Source organism: Corvus brachyrhynchos, unplaced genomic scaffold, assembly GCF_000691975.1.
Source record: "Corvus brachyrhynchos isolate BGI_N302 unplaced genomic scaffold, ASM69197v1 scaffold115, whole genome shotgun sequence".
NCBI classification, from domain to species: Eukaryota; Metazoa; Chordata; class Aves; order Passeriformes; family Corvidae; genus Corvus; species Corvus brachyrhynchos.
This window is the reverse complement of record NW_008239553.1, coordinates 16,433,522-16,451,193: the sequence shown is the minus strand read 5'-3', so window position 1 is coordinate 16,451,193 and position 17,672 is coordinate 16,433,522. Positions and strand designations below refer to the sequence as shown.

Below are 17,672 nucleotides of genomic sequence, written 5' to 3'. Positions count from 1 at the left end.
ATCGCCCGGCGCTCCTGCCGCTTCCCCTTGTTTGCCTGTTGCCATCTGGCCTTCAGCGAAGAGCCCCGGACCTGCTCCAAGCGACTGCTTCCTAGGGAACAGGGCCGACCGAGAGAGGCCGCCCCCTCCCCATGGGGTGCCCGCCGGGGGGACTGCAGGGTGTAGTCGCAACTCCATCGCGGCCCGGGGCAGGGGGACCGGCAGGGCCCGTAGCGAGGGCAGGAGGTGCCGCGGGGCTTCAGAAGTCACCGCGGGCCAGCGATCGCGGCGGCGAGGAGGGAGGAGCAGCCGAGCTGACCTGGCTGCCTTGCCGAAGGGCTCTCTGCTCGCAGGCGAGCACAAAATGTCCATCTGTACCCTCGGGTTCAGCTGCTGCAGACCGAAAATCTGATCTCGTCATCTGATCCCTCTTTTGGGCCAGTTTTCTGAGCAATCCCGCCATGGGGCACATGACAGACGCCTCTGGAGGTTTGCAGGCTGAGTCAGAAGCTTACCCAGGTGTCCAGTCTTTTGACACCTGACACACAAGTTTATTTCTCCCATGTCACAGAAGAAACGTGTGGGTTAGTTCTGCGGAATAAACTTTATTGCTAGACTAATTGTAGGAGTCCTATACCACCAGATGAAGACATTGCTGGTGGTATTGTGGCAGGGTTTTGAGCATCAGTCTAAGGGCCCGCCACTCTCCAGGCTTTGATTTCAAAGGCCTGGGAGATTGAAATGGGACAAGAAGCCACTGGAGCGCAGTTTGCGTACCCTGGCTGGAGCCCGTCGTGCAGGGTGAGCGGTACCAGCGCAGTGCCTCAGGGTGAGCCTCGGGGCTGCCCCGCTCCCTGCGGTGCCAGCCTGCCACCTGCAGTGACTACAAATGCCCGTTCATGGTTCCTGTTAAATTTAGTTGCAGCAAACGCTGCAGATAGCACAAAAGGCTCTGTTCCTCAATCCTGGGATAAATGCTTTATGCGCTGTGAGTGCTAGTTTACCAGTCCCCTGTAACATGATATTATACAATACTGTATAACAATCTGTATCACTCGGGTTTTATATTAGTTCCTTGCACATAGGTTGTTGAGTATGAAGTTCCCAGGAAAAGATAAGATGGAAGAAAATATTCTAAAAAACATTTTGTTAAAGTGATAAATGTACCAAAATAAATGTGTAGTGAGACAAGTATATAAGTTTTTTTTACATATATACAGCTCATGAAACAGCTTGAAAAACCACTTTTTTTTTTTTTTAGATTATTTTAGTCAGCACATGATTTGTACAGTAAATCACTATAATAGGAGTAGATAATTATGGGCAGATATGAAGATGATGATGTCTTCCTAAATACACTTTTGAAAACTTAAGAAATAACAATTGATATAAAACTTATATGCTATGTAGTTGTGGAGAGGTAGTAAACATAACATAGATTTTTCTTCATTAGAATAATTGCAAAAAACACACATAAAAAAAAAATCTTCAGTTCATGCTTAGACTGTCACAGCCGTCATCATGAGACAATATTTGACTTGCCTTGGAATTGCTTACAGGGCACTAAAGTTTCCTACTAGTTTATTGATGATCATATAATGAATAAATCTTTGAAAGCTTTTTCTGTTCTTCAAAGCATCCTAGGTGATCTAAAAGAGGGTGTCTTAGATGTGAAATTCTGATGAAACTGCAGGAATTTTTTTAGGGGTTGAGACTTCTCTTTTTAGCTCAGAAAGGTAATGCAGACCTGTTTTGATCTAGAAGAGAGATTTTAGCAGAGATTACTAAAATGAATGAACCAATACTGCATAGTACATGAACTAGTAGAAAATAACCAGACCTCCGAGGAACTGTAAAAAAAGGCACAACAAAGTTATTTGATTTATTGCCCAGAAAATAAAAAAAGAGGAAGGTAATTCTGTGATACATCACCTCTATATTTTCTGGGTTTGAATGATACATGCTTATTTTTTTATTATCACAAAACCAATAATTCAGGTAGTTGTTGCAAACACTTAGAAGATGCTTATTTGCAATACTTAGCAATGATACATTGAAAGTAAAAATCGTGTACATAAATTATTGTACTGCTTTGTGAAATGGAGAGGCCATATAATCTGTAGCTGTAATTGGACAGCTTTAGAACAAATATTCAAAGACTTGTAAACATCTTTTCTAAGTAGCATTGCTAGAAGATCTGCAAAAAAAGTAATTCTGAAGTCCTGCATTTTTGAAAAGGTCTGTTATTATTAATCTATTGTTGATACAATGTGGCTGGGTTTTGAGCGGATGTTTCTATTGCATTCAGTTTTACAGCTTCCAAAAAATCCAAATTTCCACTTTAGGAAATTTTGCTTCCATTTGATGAGGACATCAGTAGTTATTTGCACAAATAAAAAAAAGTGGCATTTGGGTCCCAGAATATGCAAAGTATATAAAAATTGAATTAATAAAGTGGTGCTTCAAAAAAAATTTGCATTTTAGCCAAAAGGATGCTGTTCTCAAATTATGTGGAATATATGTTATGAGAAAATCTTTCCGCTCTCATTCACCTAATGGAATAGCTCTGGTGTAGTGTCACTCCTCTTGAAAAGTTCTGCTATATGACAGTGGACAAAAGACAGTGCACCATCTCTCAAGCTGCTTGCCCCAAGACATTCTGCCATACTGCCACAGCAGCTCAAACAGTAAAATCCACCAAAGCTGCCTTTCATCTTGGGGGAGTACTGGCTAGTTTGTACAGAAGGCCTGCAATAGCTCAGTGTTTCTTTTTCACCCTTTTCTGCCTAGAAAGTTGAAAATAATGATAATGAATTAGTATAACTGGAGGAACCTGTCAGAGGATTGAAAAAAGCAATGCAGTATCCCTAATGATGTGGAATAGTTAATTAAGTTCTCTTATAAATGAGTTCCAAAAATAACTTACTTTCAGTAAGTTATTCTGAGAAACAGACATTTTAGCATACCTGAGCTGCAGTGCCTCTTAGCAAAGGGCCAATTATCTGGTGATTGGCAGTTAAAGGTGAACTAATGAAGTTCTTAATTAAAAGATTTCCTATTATAATCACCAGTAACAGAATACTGCATATATAAAGCAGATATAACGTTAGAAGAATATTTCCATTTTGAAACAAAGATTTTGAAAATCATCTCCTCCTTTGCTTACCAGGTCCAGAATGGGAATGTAAGAGTTTTCAGGGATGTAGCTGGCAGTATGCCACTATTGCCCCTTATTACGGTGTCCTGCTCTGACTCCCCTACAGTCAGAGGTGTTTTCCTCATTTAACAGGTGGCAGAATTTTTGCTGCTCTTAATACCTAAAGCTGCCTATGTAAGACAGAAAAATGGTTTGAGATTTTACAGGAGAATGTATCGGACTTTTAACTAAGAAACTGGCAGCAGAGTTCCCTTAGCTGCCTGTCATTGACAGCTTCCCTGAATTTTCACTTACTTCACAGTAAGCAGGATAGTTTCAATTTCTCTGTGAGATAAACTAGCATTATATTTTGAGAAAAAAATTCTAGTTTGGCGGCATGAGATGAATTGACATACTACTAAAATCTGAATAAAAGAAATCTCTTAGGCAGCATCTCTTCCCATTCAGATGTACAAGGACCCCAGGTCCTACTGTCTACATTTCTACAGCTCAACAGATATAAAGTGTATTGCTCTGAATGCTGCATAACCATGTTAACAGTGCGTGATGCCCTAAATAAAGCAAGCTGTTAAGATTAGCTTGAGCACCTTGTCACACTGATCATCTCTTTTTAGACAAAAATACGCATACATTGACTTAAGGTTGATCTCCAGCCATTCACACAGACATGGCCCTGGTGATCAGCGCTGTATGTGAAAAATGACTTACTTGGCCTATTGTCTCCTTGCTCTTAAGTGCTCCATATAAACACTACTAAATATATATACAGCTAATCCTATCGTTCTTAGTTCTGGTAAGACAAGGCTTGTCATTTTCATAGGTGATTTGAATTCTGTCTGCAGAACTATGAAATTCAGCAACTCTATTTTGTCCTTTGTATAGAACTTTTTAGGACTCTCAGACCGGTATTCATTAACCACCATGACACAAACAGAATTTAGCCTAAGGTAGCATTGTATAGGTTCTTGACTAATAGGTAATTGTCCTTATATGATATCAGTTTTTCTAAGCTTTTGATGAACTTCGTTGACCAATCTACCATTCTTCAGAGAGTCAAAAGTATAACATTAACCTTATAAGGTCATGCCTCTGTCAAAATGACCAGTGTTTCCATCAGGCACTAGTTGCAAGCTAAATTAATATTCACTGACATATGAACAGTTTTTTCACTTGACTAGATGAGTTTGCAGTGCTCCAATTTTTTACTCTATTAGTAAACTAATTAGTATTTTACTCTATTAGTAAACTATTAGCACTAACATTAATTACCACCAAGAGAAACTGTTGAGTGTGACTACCAAAATAATTAATTTACCTTTTTTCTGTTCAGCTTAATCCATGGGATTTAAATGTATTTTTCTCCATGTGAAGTCTTTAAATACTTTCAAAAAAAAAAAAAAAAGTCTGATCATCTCCAGGTCACCAGAAAGCCTGTAGTAATAAAGGAGCTTCTGTTCTACATATATCTATTTCGATTGAAATTAAAACGTTAAGTGGGGATGTTAGATTTACAGGTTTAAAGCACTTTTATATTCTCCTCACTTTTTCTCACTTATTAAAAAAATGGGAGTTTTAGAAATAAAGATTTTAATTTTTTGTGTAAATTTTAAATATGAACAAATGTACAAGCTAATCTAACGATGCATTGAAAAAAATGTAAATCAAAGATGAGTTCATTGTAAAGAAGTACATGTACAAGATTCAAAACCAAGACCCTGTCATCTAAATGAGATATTTCCTGTGAAGCTGTATTAACTGCCAGTGAAGACTGAAGACCAATTTTGGAGTGTTCCTGCATGTTAGAGACTATGATCTCCTATTAACCATTCTAGAGAGGAAGAAAGAGACTAGGCTCAGTAATCCTTAAAATGTGTTCATCATCCAAAAAATTTGAATCTAAAACTATAGGCTTTAATTTATTGGGAGTTAACTATTGGCTGAAAAACACCCAGAAAAAATGTGGTCATGGATAATAATCCATGAGACCAGAGAGAAATTAGCTATCTAGTTAATTAGGTTAAGCTACAGTATCTTCTCCATCATCATGAGCTAAACCACTGGGATCTTGTAGGCAGAAATGGCCTGGATATTTTTACAGAGACACAGAAATTTAAAGAAACAGCTTTCAGTGAAAAGACTCAGAAAATTGAATTGTTGCAATGAAGATACAAAAAGGAACTATAGTCTCTTATTGTAGTTGTATATAATTTGAGATCATTCCTCACTTACTAAATGGTTCTGCAGTTCATCATTGATTAAAATATTTGAGTAAGTTAAAGCTGGTGAAGTTTCAGGGGAATAAGCAAACAGCAAGTTTTTTGGCCCATTTGTTTCATTGCCAAAATCTTCCTGTACCATCAAATATTTGTAACAGAGCTGTAAGTAATAAAAATGACTATTTTCTTTTCATTCCACTGTTCCTAGTCTGTTCAATTTTGCCGGTAAAAATAACATTAATAACTTTACCAATCAAAACAGATTTTAATGTGTCACATTTAATACTCTTCATCTCACAGTTAGATTTTTCAAGAGAGAATTAATCTAGTAAGTATGGAGCTGTTTTGACCTAATTAGCAAAGTGTAGTGAGCTTAGTTTTGAGTGATACAGAGAAAGCATTTTATTGCTGAAAAAAAGCAACAAATCAGTTTTACCTTCCAATGTCCCATTGAACTGTATGACATCATGTGTAGTATAAACCACTTGACATACTCTGTGTCTGATTTTGAGTCCTGGAGGAAGGGTGGCTGTGACAGTGCCCTTTGAAATAACATTGAAGCTTTAGCTCCCATGTCAACATCATGCTCTAATCAGTGCAGTCTTTTTTGTTGCAGGGTCTTCCACCTTATAATTGACCCTGACATATGCTATTCACTCTACCCCTTGGCTTCGGACATACAATTCCTGTCATGGTCAATTATTAGGTGATAGGGCCTGCAACCACAGCGACCATTGCTCAAAATCATCCTACACAGTAAGCCCTGAAGTGACCAAATTCAAATCTAACTGGAGGGGAAGAGGAGAGCTAGTCTTTGATAAAACTAATATTCTTTTCACTTCTATATAGAAAAATGTCAATTTTCATCATCCTATATGTTACTGACACAAATGGTGACAGTGCTATTTCTGAAACAGGTTAAGGAAAAGTACAAAAGCCTTTACCAAACTCAACATACTCTGAAATGAGGAAATTGTCTGTATGAGCATACAGTATGCATAAAAATTAGATTACACTACATTTGAAAGGCAGATGAGAGTTTAAGAGTGACAAGTGGGCAAGTGCTAAAAATAAGGGCATGTTACTTCCTTTCCAACACTTCTTTGTATGCTTTCTTTGATGTTGTTTAAGCTTTGAAGCAAAGAAATACTTTTCAAGAGTCTGAAAGGTACTTCTGATTACTATATTGATAAGAACTGGTTTAGAACAAAAAGATCTCTTCTAGTTTTTCCATGGTTCTGTAATGCCTGAGAAGTTGTGCAAAGACAAAAACCAGGACACCTGCTCTCTGGTCTTCATATAAGCATTATGATTTTCAAAACCAAACATCTTTGCAGTCGTACTACTACAGTAATGTTAAAAAAATCATTACAACTTTAGGAATATGAGCTGAGACAAGCAAAAGTTTACCATCCATGTGCAGAGATTGAAAGGCAGTTTTGTGAACTACTGGATCACTTCACAGATTCTCTGTCCATAATCAGCTATGCCACTAACCCGGAGGACTGTCCCTGGTTTTTGCTGTGTGAACATGGATTTCAATTTGCTAGGTGCCGTTGCCAGTTCTGGGCTGTTTATTTGGGTTTGGGTTTTTGGTTGGTGGGCTTGTGGGTTTTTTAAAAAAAAATTTGAAAGGAATTTCAATAATCTGTAGTCTTTTCATGTCAAAAATTTTTATCTACAGGGATCTTCCACTGGTTTGTTTCACTGCTGACAATTTACTTAATTCTCTTATATGTAAGAACACAGCTCAGAAATTATCCTTAAAAGACCTTTGCACATCTGCTGCGTTTTACAGGTAATACAAGATAAAATATCCTGAAAAATGTGATTTGGTGATATCTTTATTGCATCTCTTAGCCTGAATAGACAAAGCTCTAATTAACATTCATACAATTATCTAAGTCTTTAAAATCCCATCTGTCTTAATGATGTATACATAGCATAGTAAGCCCAATAAATACCAAGCACATACAATGTAAGTGCTTTTAATTTAAACTATAACACTGCTTACCGAAGCTCTTGGACATATTCTGTGTTTCAATTGTGTGGTTGTCATACGACTTGAAAACCTTCCTCCTGAAGTACACAGTCCTCCATATATCTGTGAGCTGTTAGTTCAGCAACTGCTGTTACTGTGTGCAATATCCAAACAAGTAAAACTTTGGAAATGACTGATTTAGCTACATATGAATGACTTTACCTGGTGTGTAACCCAGCTCAAGTGTTTGCAAGACAAAAATTAACCTTGACTGGACATATGAATAGATGCAAATACTAAATTTCCACACCTTCGGAATTAGAAAAAAAAAAAAAAAAAAGTGCTGTTCCTAACATGCGTTCTTTTATCTACCCTGCACATATCACATGACATTTTAAACATTATTTCATAGAAGAGTTAATTCAGCTTTCATCAGTCTGCAGTCTGTGAAGCAAGGAGAATAACTCCTGGCTGCTTTATGGTTTAAAGCATGATTGAATATACTAACAGGGCTCCATTAAGTACTCATTTAAATATATATAATGTATTTTTAAAATATTTCATCTCTATACCATTCTAATCCTCTAAAGAAGTGGAGCATCTCTATTGCACTGAAGAAGCAGCGGCAGTAGAACCCAAAACTACTGAGACAGCACCAGTGATCTGAATCTTGACATTATTCCTGCTACTTCAGCTGTTCTTTGTTTCATTTTCTCTATATGTTAAGTGACATAGCTATGCCTTGGAGAGTATTTTGAGAATTATGTGAGTTTACAACTGAGTAAGTTACAAAACATCATTGTAATAAGTATTTTAAAGAGTCCTTTCATAAACCTTTTAACCCAGTTGCTCTAAAAATCATTCTTATCATTTAGATTATGGCAATTAAAGGAAATACTTCATGTGCAATGAATGAGATAATTAAAAATTATATAAATTTATAAGATGAGCTTAATTTTGCATATTTTCAGTGTTAATATGCAGGTTTTTCTGGTGAAGTATTCAGGGACATCACAAGCAGTATTTAAATCTCACCACGGCAACTGATTTTTCTGTGCTCTATCAAATAACATATTTGCAAAACTGCCAGATGGGGAGAAAAACTGCAGTGAGAAAATAATGGTGAGGTTTGTAGTACAGGAAAAAAGGATCAGACATTAGATACATGATTTTAACAGCATGAGGAACTTAAAACATTTAACAAACTTCTTAAATAGAAGCTTTTCATTGATCTCTCTTCTGCAAGGATAGCAAAAGGAAAAGGTGAAAGAAAATCATATAGCTAAAGCTGACACAAATCCTAACCAAACACAATTAATAAGAAGTATAAAAATGGTAAATATTTGGATGATAAACCTTGTGGCAGTTTGGAAGTCAGAAGGTTACTATAAGCTTTGCATTAAAAATTTCTAATAGGGTATATCCTGCTCCTTCTTCCATTATGGATAGGATTGGTAAAAAACAGCTTTGAAAAATTTGATTCTCCTGGGATCTTATGTATACTACAGCATTAAAAGCAAACATTTAAAGATAGAAAACTTGTGAAACCTCAGTGCATTTTTTAACCCATTTTCAGGCAGCATGGATCAACAGCAGAAATAATTGCTGTCAGTTTGTACTTTTTGACCAATAATTCTCTTTATTTTCTGCAAGAAACTTGAGTGATGCAAATGACCTTATTTTTACAGCATGCTTTTATTAAATAGTTTATTATTTTGGCAGACTAATAAAGATTTTGGTATTTGCTTTTATTTGCAATAATATTACCATGACATAAAAAAGGATTTTATGTTCTTTTTGAGGAACAAGGAGGATAAAAGTGTTGATGGATAGTGCAACTAAGGCATCAGCAATGAGCTGGAAATGAGACACATAAATATGAAAGCAGAGCTAAGAAAATAGAACTGCACCCTTGGCCTTTCTTAAAAGAACATGCACATGCCATGGTTCATTCATACAGTTACAGAAACTCCTTTTGTTTTCAGTGAGTCAATGAAAATATGCAAAGACTAAAATATTACTAAGATTCTCAGTTGTTTGGCATATTTCTGTAGTTAATGTAGTTGTGAAATGTTTCTAAACATTTAGAGAAATGACTGTTGATGATGATTTTTTAGAAGACATGTATTTTCTTTGAAGTATAAATTTGTCCCTTTTTCTAGCTATGCCTTAGACAAAGGTGGTGAAGCAGTATCAGTTTTCAGTTTTCCCTTTTTTACCCTTCAAACAGACCTAATTCTTTAAAGATCAAAGAGCTGAGACCTCATAGCCAGATCAGACAATCACACCAAGGTTTTAAAAACAAAATTATCAGTCCTGTAATAAAAAATAAAAAGAAGCCTAGATAGCATGTAATAGCATTAATCTTATTTCATATTGGATGGTGAGTTTGGTTTAAGATTGAAAAAATTGTGACTATAGAATTCATTCTGCAATAATCTGAGCTCCTCAGCAATGGGTGGTGTTAGATGCAAGGGGTATTCAGCAGTAAGGAATGTATTGATTCAAACAAGTAATTGGATCTGCCTTAGAAATAATGATACTTGCTTGATTGAGGGTACTTAAGATTTGAATTTTGCTTATAGCCTCCCCTCAAAAAGTCAGTCAAAGCAGAAAAATATGAACAGAACAAATACCACATGAAAAAAAGCTAAACAGGCAAACAAAACTTTCCCTTACTGGAAGTTTGTTAAATTTGCCTTTTCTAAAAGGCAGCCAGTAAATAGGAATCATGAAGTATGAATTTCTTAGAAGAATAAATCTAGCAATTAATTATATGTCAAGGCTTAAGAATCAAAAAACTGCTTATGCCCATTGCCAGTCATTCACTCCCTGTCAGTAGTAGTTCACATCTTTCCTGGGATGGCATCCAACCACAGTGGCATCTAAAATATAGCAGGCTATATTGTTACAGTTGGAGGTGAAATTGAAAGTTGCACCAAACAGAAGTGACAAATTCACATTGCTCAGTGTTGCCTAGCAATAAGAGATGAGTTTATTATGAACACTTGACTCTATATCCATCGCAAGGAGGCTTTGTATTCACACCAAAATGCCACTAGTCTTACAGGCAAAAGGGGCAAAAATAGGGTGGGCAGAAGGAGGGAACAGTCACAGTAGTTGTAAGCATGTTCTGTATTTCAAGATTTCTCTCTTTCTCAGGGGAATTGCTCAGGAAGGAAAAGTCAGAGCCTGCCTCCAGCTGAACTCTTTGAGATTGGCCAGGTAGCTTGTTACAGACTGTAATTGTCCTTTTGAATGCCCTTAGTAGTGCTGTTTCATTAGTAATGGTTTGTAGCTCAGACACTGCAAATACGTGAAGTCTTTCCTGAATGTTCTCAAGAACTGCTCGGTAGTTGTTTTCATTGTGCAGAGCTTTCCATTTGCCTCTACTTTCTTTTCTTTTTTTTTTTTTTTTTTTTAAGGGAAAAGGACAAATCATCAGGGAGCTTCTCCCTCCTCAGACATCTTGCTGTTTTCTTTTTTGACCTCTGTTTATATGGGAGAACGTTTATTTCTATCTTGGACATTGGACCATGTCTCTCAAGGTATTAATTGCCTAACTATTCATGTAAATGATTTTTTTTAAAGAAACATTTAGGTATCCTTAAAGACCTTACTGGATACCCACCCACATATTTAGGCACATAATCAATTTTGAAATCCACTCAATAGTTCCTATTAAAGCCCCCCCTCCAATAACTGATCTGTTTCTGTGTTTTTATGCCATCTGCATTTTTGACAACTGAATATTTTTGACAGCATGGTCCATTGTGCCCAAGTTCACATCATTTTTTTTTTTCCTCTCTTTTTTTTAAAACATCATATGACTACATATGTAATAAGAAAATGGGTTATATCACACATTTTGCTTTACAGATTTGGGTTCACAGTGGATTTTTTGAACTGACAAAAATTGTAGAAGAAGTATTTCAATTATGAGTGCATTTAATTTATAAACGTAATAGATTCATGAAATGCTATGTAAATACATTGAAATTACAAAACAGTTGTGGTTTTTAAGAAGCTTTAGAAACAAAGAAATAAGGGTGAAGCTTACAGATTATATAGTTTAGGTAAAATAGAAAGGAGTATAGATAAAAATGCTCTCTCGGGAAATGTTAAATTAAAAATGCTATTGCAGAATTATCTCCGTAGTTTATGTGTTCACCTAGCCAAATAACCTGAACCTGTGAAAATTTGATAGTATAATTTTTATATTTTGTGTGCAAAATGCAGCTATTGTCTCAAATTGTGACTTAGGCAGTAAGCTTTCAAGGTACAAAACCGAGGTACTTACATTTTGTAAATGTTTTTATAAAAACCTTTAGTAACTTTGGTCCTTTCTTTATTTCAGATTCAACGTGTTACAAACAAACATATTCCACCTGTTACAACAATCTGGCATATTACTTTCTTGATACGTGATGATACAATACCTCTCAGGTTTGCTGAGTAGCAAAGAGAAATGTAAGCAAATGAAAAGGTTTTCCACTTTCACAGTTTTTTTCTGCTTGGGGTTCTGTTTGTCTGAGAACCGTATGAATAGAAGCCATATTTTATAGTATTTCTTTAACCTCTGCCATCTGGTGTAGGTTAGTTTTTCCACTGCCAACATATCCTAGAGGCCCCAGTACCAAAATGTTTAATTTCTAAGTAAACATTTGGACTTTATAAATCCAGTTTTAAAAAGTAGAGCATTATTTTTTTAAACTATATACTACATTTTCCCCTACTGATGACATTAATAAACATACAGACAGGTATATGGGTTTAAAGACTTCTGACCATGACTTTTCCATAGCCAACCTCTGGAGATGTCAGGTCACCTGACATCTTTAATCACCGAGTCATGCTCAGTTATCAGGAAGGAACTTGAATATTCCCTACTGACCTGAAGTCTGAAGTTGTGTCAAGAGATCTGCACCACTGTAGCCAAAACTTTCCAAATCAAGTATGGTTTCAGGCAAATAATAGTCACCCATGTCAAAGCCAGAGCTTTAACTTTTTTATTTTTTAAAATTTAAACCAAAGATATTTCACTGCAACAAGAGAGGATTGTTGCTACAAAAGAATTTAGACAAGTAATTAATCACTTAAGAAAACCAAAGAACATAATAACCGTATCTCTAGCAGCTTCCTTTTGTCTGAGGAAGAAAAAAACCCACAAAAATCATGTGTCAGAATTCTACTACCAAGAGGATGAAGTCCTTTCTAAACTTATAAAAATACAGTTTTTCGGTTTGTACTAGGCAGCAAATGATCAGATTTCAGTTTGAAAAAAGGCAGTGCTATTAGTTGTCCCAAGGTGATCTTTAGTCAGAGTGAAAAACTGAAAAATACTTGCTTCTGCTGAGCATGGGCAGGCAGACTGAGTTCATCTTAATCAATATTCTTCAGAGGCAGACAATCACCAGCTAAAAGATATGTGGATAATATGGGTGCACAGATCAGAGAGGAGAACATTTTAGGCAAGATCTGAAAGGTAAAGAAAAGAAAAATAACTACTATCTTGTTACTTAATTTTGATTTAGGAAAAGTTCTGAAAAAAACCTTAGGAATTTCCACTTTACGTGCCCACCAGATTAAATATTTGTGTGTGTGTTTTTCCCTAAATTCTAAAATATCAAAGATAGCTTGGTTTGCCACCTTCTCCTGAAGCATTTCCTAATCCTGAGGAGTAATCAGAAACATGTTTTTGGCATGAAATGAATTTTTAATGAAAATTCAGAAAAGGTCTTTACTTAGTGTTTATTCAGTTTCAAATGAAACAAGTCTTAAAAATAAAGAACAGTAAATTAATTAACAAGTGGCCCTTCTCTGAGCACTGAGCTCTTGTGCAAAAGTTATGCCCATTTAAATGAATTCATTTAGAATTTGATTAGTTTAATCAGTGCAATCTGGTAATGAAGATTTATGGTATTTGTTGAATTTAAATTATAATTGTCCTGAGGATACTTCATCTTGGTGAGCTGTATGGATGAAGAGATGAGGTGTCACCTTTCAGCCAAACTGGGATGTGAAATTCTGTGTTACTTTGCAAGACCACTAATTGCATTTATTTTGTTATGCTTAGTTGTAAACAGCAGCATCTGGGGAGTGAAGGTCCTCTCTCTGCCACAGAGATGGTGACTTCTTCTGCCTGGATGGACAACTGGTTAAATTGCCTCAGTATAAATCATCAGAACAGATAAATCAGTGCCCACACTGTGATCTCTTTAGTCATCAGCGAGACTTGTTTGGTTTATTTAGTAATTTTCTAATTTCAGCTTGCTTTGAGAACATTTGCATTTTTTCATTGTGCTTCTTAAACCTTCTTGCATTGGAATGGCAGCTTAGACATGCCCTGAAAGATTTACCTCAGCATTTCTTTGTAGCCGTTGATTAGCCCTGTGAACCAATGCTCACGTCTGTGTGACTTACCCTGTCGCCTCAGCACCTCTCACCAATCAGCTCACTCTCTTCACTTCTGATTCTCAATGAAATCTAGCCTGGATGTTCAGTGCTAGGCATTTTAAGAGTGGATTTAGCCTTAGGAAACCAGACACGTGCTACCCGACCATCTTTTTATCTTCCCTCTTCTGCCACAGTCTCCTGTAAACCTTTGGTCAATGTAAGTGAATTTTTCAAAGGACTGGAGATCACAGTATTCATGCAGGTTTTGTGAACATAAACACCTGTGAGAGAAGGAAAAAATCAAAGTCAGAGCTCCAGCAAGGAAAAGACTAGAGTTGGTAGTTACATATTTGCCCATTCACTAAACATGCAGCACTGCCTGCCTCAACACTGTTGCTGTTTTTCATATCAGTAGTAAAAATATATAGGAAGAACCTGGGAGTAATTTTCATTAAATTATATCTTTTGTCACTTCTATCTTAAATCTGGGTGTAAAATTGGTCCTAACTCACAGTCTCCCCCAGAACAGATGGGAGGGGAAGAACCTCAGACTAAATTCCAGCACACAGACTGAACTGATACCCAGCGCCTGAGGGACAGGTTCTGGGCTCTGACTTACTTCTCTGTATTTCCTACTTAATAGCAACCTTCTCTTTTTTTCACTAACATAAATCCAATTCAGATTTGTCTGCAGCCGGTCTGCCTGCCAAGTGTGGGCTAAGGGTTTCACTTGGCAGCCCCTTGCCACATTGGTACTTTGTGATGCCATTGTGAGGCTTTAGGTGGTTTTGACATGATTGCACTGTAATCAGTCCAATAAGGAAGAAACTCTTATATTTAAATTCTCTGTAAAAGTGAATGTACCTACAGATTCAAAGTGATGGTGAAGTATGCGGATTTTTATCGGGTGTAAATTGGTTTCATGGTTTAGATTGTTATGTTTGCTGAGTATCCAAATTCTGCCCCAATAATTACTGGGGTTCTTTAATGAGATATGCATATAGTGTATATATATTGCCTATTTTTATTAGGTGACATGCATGGAGAAAAAGAAGAGGTACCCTAAATATTATACATAACATATATCTATCCAGGAACAATGAATAATAAACCGTCTCTGGAACTTGGCAGAAGTTTAATTCAAGGGCCATCATGGACTTTGCATAGTTTTGTTTATTGTGTAATAAGTAGTCAAATAACATTCAGAAATTGAAAGTGTATTTTTCTATAATACACATTTTCAAGCAGGTTTCTTGGCATGCATTTTGTTTGTACTGTGCTTGAAGTTGTTTATGGCATTAGTGGTTAGTGTGTTTGTGCATGTTTGCATTCTGTCTGTTTATGAAGTATTTCACTGGTACCCTTACACAGCATGTGGTTGGTCGAAGATTATTTTTGATAGCGTGTGTAGTCATGCATTTTGGTGAAAGACTTTAAAGTAAGGTGGGTTAAACCCTGGTTATCTGCAGTTATGTAAAGACAGACTTACAGGTTGTACATCACAAAAAATACCTGCACCATTTCAAAGATGAAAGTGTGAGTTGGTGCCAATTTGTCAAACAATCATACCAAGTCGAGTTTCATAAAGATAGGCCAATTCTATTAATAACTGGAACATTAGTATATTTTTATTATCATAGATGTCAAAAATAATTAACAGATGACTCATTATATTGTAATAATAACATGTGTGTAACTAATTTTTGAAATGAACTACGGAAGCAAAAACAAACCTCTAACAAGGATAATTTAAATCACTTCAGTCTCTAATTGACAGCTAAGTATAGGCAGTACTTTCAGGACCCAGACACAGGGCTGTGAAATTCATCTGTGAATTACGCTGGGCTTTGAGTGTTAGTTGATACTTTTCATGGTGTTTTGAAAGTATGGGTTGTTCAACATGTATCTAATGACATTACAGGAATAGTACTTGCAGAAAATGTAGATGCTGAGCAGCTCTAGACACAGACATCAGTTCAGTAAGGATTTTTTGAATGTTACAGAATAAAATATTGTTGCTTTATTTAGATGCCTAACTGTGATTTTAAGAGCATAATTCTTTCCATGAATCTTGTCCTGCAGTTCAAGAAACCATTCTCCTTCAGAAATTATTAAGAATGTGCATGAAACTTAAAGGAAACAGAGCTGACCAATAATTAATTCATATGAAAATTCCACTTGTAAGTACTATTTCATTACTATTGTTAATAAAGTTCTTCATGGTAGGAAACTCCATTGTATCAGCTCTGATTTTCTTTCGAGACCATTTACATTTTTTCATTGTGCTTCTTAAACCTTCTTCCATTGCAGTGGGGGATTTTCTTCTACAGGTGTCTCTTTTTTTCCCACCAGAGTAATATTAGACAATTTTCTAACACTTCTGTTACATTTCTCAGGTGGGAATTTATGAGAGCTTAAAAAACATTTCATTAAGTTTGTCTGTCTTTGAATAAGAGAATAAAATTAATGAATATCATTGAACATCATTTATGTTGTGCACAGATTTTATCTACTTTCTAAACATAAAATGTTATACAGCTGTATCATTTTTAACACCATGCTGTGCTGCACAACTAGTTACTTTTGATGTATCGTGCTGTAGCATACAGTGAGACCTTTGTTTAAGAATAATTGTTTGCAGGACTTTAAGTGAATTTGAAAGACCATAGGTAAAGGTGGAATTCAGACCCTCTTAGGTACTTTTCCTGCTTGCAACATGCGCATACCTCTGTTATTCTTGAGAAGTTTAAATTCAAGCCACAGAAAATAACATTTCTATCCCTCAAGACATAGAAGCCATTCATACAGAAATGAGAAGCAAAATGTGTACAGAAATAAACTTTACATCATATGACAGTAGCAGCAGGTTCATAGTGTCAGGAAGAAAAAAAAAGATGAAAGGAAGCCAAGCCTGACAAACTGAATTGTGGCTCATCTGAATGTTGTTGAACTTCCTTTCACTAAAAAAGCAGAGAGTTAAAAAACGGAAAATTAGAAAAAGTCCTTCTTGTCACTGTAATATACTAGTTTTAAAAAAAATGTGTATGTACTATATAAATTCATAGATCTTGGCAACTATATAGGTATTTTCAATATTTTAAATTCGGAGCAGGGAGGAGAATTTTAGTAAAAGCTGTTTGATCATACAAAGGATGGAATTTGGTAATAATTTATAGGAAAATGCATAAAAATGCATACAAAATTTGTGTAAAAATCCAAGTAATTTTCCATATAAGAAATAGCATATTTATATGTATTAATATGCAATAATTTATGAAATGTATAATATGTATTCTATATTATTATGTACAGAGATTATGCATAGCATATATAGAATATGGAAGAATGCATATACATGTATATACATGTGTGCGTGTGTCTGTTTCCATATCCTATCTCTACATAGATTCCATCTTCCAGTTCTTGTTTTTGTGTAAATCAGGAGTGATTTTTATAAAGTCAATGTTTAAAATGTTGTCAGAGGTTATTGTCGAATCCATTATGTATAGTAAACACATATTAACATTTAAGAGATGAGCCAAGACAATACTCAACTACTCATTTTGGGCTGAGTCCAAATACTGGCTCATATGCCAACTACTTACCAGTATAACATTTAGATAATATTCTTCAGCAGACATGTTTTTATGCTGTAAAGAGAGATCCATGTAACTTGGGTGTTCTTGAAAATAGAACTTAACTTTTATGTTATTTAAGAGTTTTAAGCATGTTAGCCTTTAGATCTTCCAATTTGTGCTTTCATTGCAGTGAGAGTACTGCTGGAACAGCAATGTAACTTCCAGAAAAATTCAGCAGATCTTTTGGGACTTAAAGCATGTAAGAAGTCAGGCACCGTCCCAGTGAGCATGATATTCACAACCCCCCGGAAAGCATTTTTAAACGTTGAGATAGTATTTTTAGTTTTGCAAACAATATTAAAATT

General features: G+C 35.8%; 1 long non-coding RNA gene across 2 annotated transcripts; it reads left to right on the top strand.

Moving 5' to 3' along the window:
* Window positions 1-7,041: 7,041 nt before the first annotated feature.
* On the top strand, window positions 7,042-16,082 carry LOC108448495. Of its 2 annotated transcripts, none has more exons than XR_001864384.1 (4): window positions 7,042-7,150; window positions 10,496-10,558; window positions 11,691-11,803; window positions 15,812-16,082. It is a non-coding gene; the product is annotated as an uncharacterized LOC108448495 (long non-coding RNA). The 2 variants fall into 2 exon arrangements; XR_001864383.1 differs by having other exon boundaries at window positions 13,410-16,082.
* Window positions 16,083-17,672: the final 1,590 nt, after the last annotated feature.